Source organism: Rattus norvegicus, chromosome 8 (assembly GCF_021556685.1).
Source record: "Rattus norvegicus strain SHRSP/BbbUtx chromosome 8, alternate assembly SHRSP_T2T, whole genome shotgun sequence".
In the NCBI taxonomy this organism is placed as follows: domain Eukaryota; kingdom Metazoa; phylum Chordata; class Mammalia; order Rodentia; family Muridae; genus Rattus; species Rattus norvegicus.
In genome coordinates, this window is record NC_141541.1 from 25730191 (window position 1) to 25736200 (window position 6010).

The 6010-nt window shown below is 48.2% G+C and overlaps 1 pseudogene; it reads right to left on the reverse strand.

Moving 5' to 3' along the window:
• Positions 1 to 1769: 1769 nt before the first annotated feature.
• Positions 1770 to 3512, reverse strand: Sart1-ps1 (spliceosome associated factor 1, recruiter of U4/U6.U5 tri-snRNP, pseudogene 1; annotated as a pseudogene).
• Positions 3513 to 6010: the final 2498 nt, after the last annotated feature.

A 6010-nucleotide genomic window follows, 5' to 3' on the forward strand; every position in this document is an offset into this window, starting at 1 on the left:
AGAGTGGCTCAGTCTGAGAGCAGCAGCGAGTAGATATAAGGGATGGCTCCACCCTGGCCATCAAATGAGAGGGCTCCCACCTGATGGTTCCTTTCTCCAACGATCCTCAATCAACCCCAGCAGATGAGCCCAGGGCAGTCACCAATCATTGAGAATGAGGGCCATACTTTGCAATCAGGGCATTGGAGATGTTTCTAGAAGTTTCCTCCTCTGTTCCAGTCTTAGATTGGGAACCCTGAATCTCAGGAGCAAACAGAAAGAGGATGGGAACTGGGGATGTAGGTCCTTTGATAGAGGACTTGCCTAGGATACCCAAGCCCATGTGTTCTGTCCTAAGCCCTGTTTAGTGGTGTGTGTCACCCCAGCTCTGAGGAGCTGGAGACAGGCAGGTACAGTGGGAGGGCATTCTCCCTTACATAGTGAGTTTAAGGTCAACCTGGGCTACATGAGACCCTTGGTTTGGGGTGGGGTCAAGGGGTTGATGAACTGGGAACAGGGAATAAAACAAGCCAAGCTAAGTGTAGCAGTCCTCCTAGCACTTAGGGGCTAAGCAGGAGGATTACAGGTTCAAGGCCCGCCAGCCTTAACAACACAACAAAGCTAGGTTTTTGTTGTTGTTGTTTTCATTTTTTTTTAAAGGGAAAACAGCTGTCCATTGTCAGGTAGCCTGCCTAACACTACTGGGCTTCGAAAGGCTGTAGGCAATTTTACACCACAAATGGCTGTAGGGATGAATCACATGAGACAAACTTCCTAACCCTCCCGCTGCCATCTTCTGTGGGATGTCTAGGGTACACGCCTCTACAGGTTTATCTAGTCAACTTTCTAAAAAGAAAGACTTATTTTTAGTGTGTGTGTGTGTGTGTGTGTGTGTGTGTGTGTGTGTGTGTGTGTTTACCTACCTGCATACAAGCCTGGGGCCCCCAGAAGCCAGAAGGCAGCACCGGATGCCCTAGAACTGAAGTTACGAGTGGCTGTTCGCCACCATGTAGGTGCTGGGAACCGAAGCTGATTTGTCCAGAAGTGCAGCCAGTACTCAAACCATCAAACCATCTCTCCGGCCCCTAAACTTTAAAAAGGAAGCATTTACTTCTCACTTGTGAGAGGTGGGAGTTCCATGAGCCCAGAGCACATGGGAAGGTCAGAGGACAACTTTTGGGAGCTGGTTCTCTCCTTCCACCATGAAGAATGAAACCTAAGTCCTCCTTGGTGGCCAGCTACTTTACCACCCAGCCTGCCGCATGCTAGGTTCATTCAGTGCTGGGGACTGACACCAGAGACCTGTACATTCAAGGCAAACTCTCTACCAGTTGAGCCTTCTGACCCTCCTGCCTTTATCTGCCAAGAACTGGAATTACAGATATGTGACCACCATGCCCAGCTCCATTTCCCCTTCACAAGAAGTCCCCACAGGGGCAGGGGTGAGGTGGGGGAGGGAGCTTTCAATTCCGATGCTTTTTATTTATTTATTTTTTATTTAATGGTGAGAATTTTTATTTTAAACTTTAAAGGTTTATTTATTGTGTATATAGTGTTCTGCCTGAATATACTCCAGAAGTGGGCGCCAAGATCACATTACAGACGGTTGTGAGCCACCATGTGGTTGCTGGGAATTGAACTCAGGACCTCTGGAAGAGCAGTCAGTGCTCTTAACCGCTGAGCCATCTCTCCAGCCCGAGAATTTTTTATTTATTTATTTATTTATTTATTTATTTTGGAGCTGGGGACCGAACTCAGGGCATTGCGCTTGCTAGGCAAGCGCTCTACCACTGAGCTAAATCCCCAACCCCGAGAACTTTTTTTTAACATTACATCTGGGACACAGAGAAGGCGGTGATAGTGTTCGCATTCATGCTCTTGCCACTGCCACTGAGCGCAATATACGGTGTCCTTTGGGCCTTCTGCTTTTCCTGGAGCAGTGTCACGGTACCCAAGGGCGTGTCACTGGAACTCATTTTCCTCAGGAGCGCCTCATCCAGCTTCTTCATCTGCTGCTCAGTCTCCATCTTGCCTGAACCCTTTGCATGAAAGTGGTGGGACCGCTGCCGGAATGCCTCCTTGGGAGTCAGTTTCCTGCCCATCTCATCCACATATTCAATCTTAACATCGGGCTCGTAGCAGCCATCTTTCTCCTTGAAGTCCTGGGTGAAGCCCCTGTACTCCTCCCATAGGCTGTATTTGTCATCAATGGCCATCTTATCCTCTGTGCAGTACACTGCTGAGGGCAGTGACTTGTTGGGAGCCTTTACCCGGGCACCTTCTGTATGGTGGTCTCCAGCAGTCCTTTGTTCTAACACAGGAGCAGGGCAGCAGCCAGCCCTCTGTGCTCCAGCCAACGTTCTCTCTGCCCTCTGACTCAGAGCCACCACTGGCCGAGCGCTCTTCACCCCTTCCGAAGTCCATGAGCTCCTCCTGCTCCTCTCGGTTGCCAACCAACCCATAGGTGGGGATTCCCCCAGAGTGCGACAGAACTCAGAAGTGGCATTGAACACGATTGATCCGCTCAGGATTCTCTTCCTCCTCCCAGCCACGTTGTCGAGACTCCAGTTTCTTCACAATCACCTTCTCACCGCTGCCTCACAGCTGCTGCAATACTGCAGCTGCCGCAGCCCGCGCCCCTTCTCAGCTGCTTCTGCAGCTCCAGCCCTGCTTCATCTCCCTCCAGCACCTCTGGGGACCCTGATAGAAGAGCTCCCCCATCCTCCTCATCCCTGATATCCATGTTCTCTACTCGAGTGTCATCTGATGGTGGCGACTGGGCCACAGGGTCCTTCTCTTCATCCTCAAGAGCCTCCTCCTCCACCCCAGGAACTCAGCACCGACCCCGGCCCCGAAGCCTGGATCCAAAGTCCCCCGCTGATCTTCACCAAGCGTCAGCAAATCGTCTGCCCGTATTATTATCTCCTTTTCCTTCTTTCGGATTTTCTTCACTCTCCGTTTGGTCTTTTTGGAAGTCACCATCTCTTCAGGACTGAGATACTCAGAGGCAAGCCCGGGCCCTACAGTGTTCAGAGACTGAGCCTACAGCCATAGCTTGGTCTGGATTTCTTCTAGTTCTCGTTCCTTCAGGCCATCGGCCATCCCACCCTGCTCTAAACGGGAGGAATGGGGCCGCTCGCCCTCCAGTTCTTCATCATATTTGGCCAGGATAGAGCGAGGTTTTTGCTGTGCCAAGTCTTCCACACTCTCATCTTCCGCATAGGGCAGGTAGTCAGTCTTCTTTTTCCGAAGCTCAGCGTTCTTGTCTGCTCGCTCCTTGTCCACAATGCTCACACTCACTAGCACATCCTCCCCCTCCTGCAGTACCCCTTTGTCCTTGAGGGAGGACCACAGTCTCCCCTTCCCGAAAAGAATCGACGGCATGTTCCATGGTGAACCCTTGCAAGTCCCGCCCGGGCACTGTACAGGTCCTGTTGCCTCTGCTCAAACTCCTCCTCCACTAAAGTGCTCACACCAAACTCCTGGTCCACCTCTTCTAGTAACTTGGCCCGCTTCTCCGCCAGGTCCTTCTCTCTCTCTCTCTCTCTCTCTCTCTCTCTCTCTCTCTCTCTCTCTCTCTCTCTTTTATTGTAGCACACGCATCTTTTTTTTTTTAATCTTTTTTTTTTTTTTTCAGAGCTGAGGACCAAACCACCCAGGGCCTTGCGCTAAATCCCCAACCCCCCCCCCTTTTTTTTTAATCTTTATTAACTTGGGTATTTCTTATTTACATTTCGATTGTTATTCCCCTTCCGGGTTTCCGGGCCAACATCCCCCTAACCCCTCCCCTCCCCTTCTACATGGGCTTCTCCTCCCCATTCTCCCCTCCATTACCACCCTCCCCGCAACAATCACGTTCACTGGGGGTTCAGTCTTGGCAGGACCCAGGGCTTCCCCTTCCACTGGTGCTCTTACTAGGATATTCATTGCTACCTATGAGGTTGGAGCCCAGGGTCAGTCCATGTATAGTCTTTAGGTAGTGGCTTAGTCCCTGGAAGCTCTGGTTGCTTGGCATTGTTGTTCATACAGGGTCTCGAGCCCCTTCAAGCTCTTCCAGTCCTTTCTCTGATTCCTTCAATGGGGGTCCCATTCTCAGTTCAGTGGTTTGCTGCTGGCATTCGCCTATGTATTTGCTGTATTCTGGCTATGTCTCTCAGGAGAGATCTACATCCGGTTCCTGTCAGCCTGCACTTCTTTGCTTCATCCATCTTGTCTAATTGGATGGCTGTATATGTATGGGCCACATGTGGGGCAGGCTCTGAATGGGTATTCCTTCTGTGTCTGTTTTAATCTTTGCCTCTCTATTCCCTGCCAAGGGTATTCTTGTTCCCCTTTTAAAGAAAGAGTGACGCATTCGCATTTTGGTCATCCTTCTTGAGTTTCATGTGTTCTGGGCATCTAGGGTAATCCAAGCATTTGGGCTAATAGCCACTTATCAATGAGTGCATACCATGTGTGTTTTTCTGTGATTGGGTTACCTCACTCAGGATGATATTTTCCAGTTCCATCCATTTGCCTATGAATTTCATAAAGTTATTGTTTTTGATAGCTGAGTAATATTCCATTGTGTAGATGTACCACATTTTTTGTATCCATTCCTCTGTTGAAGGGCATCTGGGTTCTTTCCAGCTTCTGGCTATTATAAATAAGGCTGCTATGAACATAGTGGAGCACGTGTCTTTTTTATATGTTGGGACATCTTTTGGGTATATGCCCAAGAGAGGTATAGCTGGGTCCTCAGGTAGTTCAATGTCCAATTTTCTGAGGAACCTCCACACTGATTTCCAGAATGGTTGTACCATTCTGCAAACCCACCGACAATGGATGAGTGTTTCTCTTTCTCCACATCCTCGCCAGCATTTGCTGTCACCTGAGTTTTTGATCTTAACCATTCTCACTGGTGTGAGGTGAAATCTCAGGGTTGTTTTGATTTGCATTTCCCTTATGACTAAAGATGCTGAACATTTCTTTTTTTTTTTTTTTTTTTTTTTTTTTTTTTTTTTTGTTCTTTTTTTTTTTTCGGAGCTGGGGACCGAACCCAGAGCCTTGCGCTTCCTAGGTAAGCGCTTTACCACTGAGCTAAATCCCCAGCCCCTGAACATTTCTTTAGGTGTTTCTTAGCCATTCGGCATTCCTCAGCTGTGAATTCTTTGTTTAGCTCTGAACCCCATTTTTACTCATCGGTATTTTTTTTTTCCTTTTCTTTTTTTCGGAGCTGGGGACCGAACCCAGGGCTTTGCCCTTGCTAGGCAAGCGCTCTACCACTGAGCTAAATCCCCAACCCCTGAACCCCATTTTTAATAGGGTTATTTGTCTCCCTGCAGTCTAACTTCTTGAGTTCTTTGTATATTTTGGATATGAGCCCTCTATCTGTTGTAGGATTGGTAAAGATCTTTTCCCAATCTGTTGGTTGCCATTTTGTCCTAACAACAGTGTCCTTTGCCTTACAGAAGCTTTGCAGTTTTGTGAGATCCCATTTGTCGATTCTTGATCTTAGAGCATAAGCCATTTGGTGTTTTGTTTAGGAAATTTTCTCCAGTGCCCATGTGTTCAAGTTGCTTCCCCACTTTTTCTTCTATTAGTTTGAGTGTATCTGGTTTGATGTGGAGGTCCTTGATCCACTTGGACTTAAGCTTTGTACAGGGTGATAAGCATGGATCGATCTGCATTCTTCTACATGTTGACCTCCAGTTGAACCGGCACCATTTGCTGAAAATGCTATCTTTTTTCCATTGGATAGTTTTGGCTTCTTTGTCAAAAATCAAGTGACGATAGGTGTGTGGGTTTATTTCTGGGTCTTCAATTCTATTCCATTGGTCTATCTGTCTGTCTCTGTACCAATACCATGCAGTTTTTATCACTACTGCTCTGTAATACTGCTTGAGTAGTCCTGTAGCTGCTGGCTCCTCTCTATCCAGGTTGCAGTGTCATCGAGTCAGGGGTCATCCTCCTCCAGTGTCTTTTTTCCCCCCATTTTTGGTGATCTCCAATGGCTTCCACCCCCAACTTTGCTCAGAGTTTATTGGTCTCC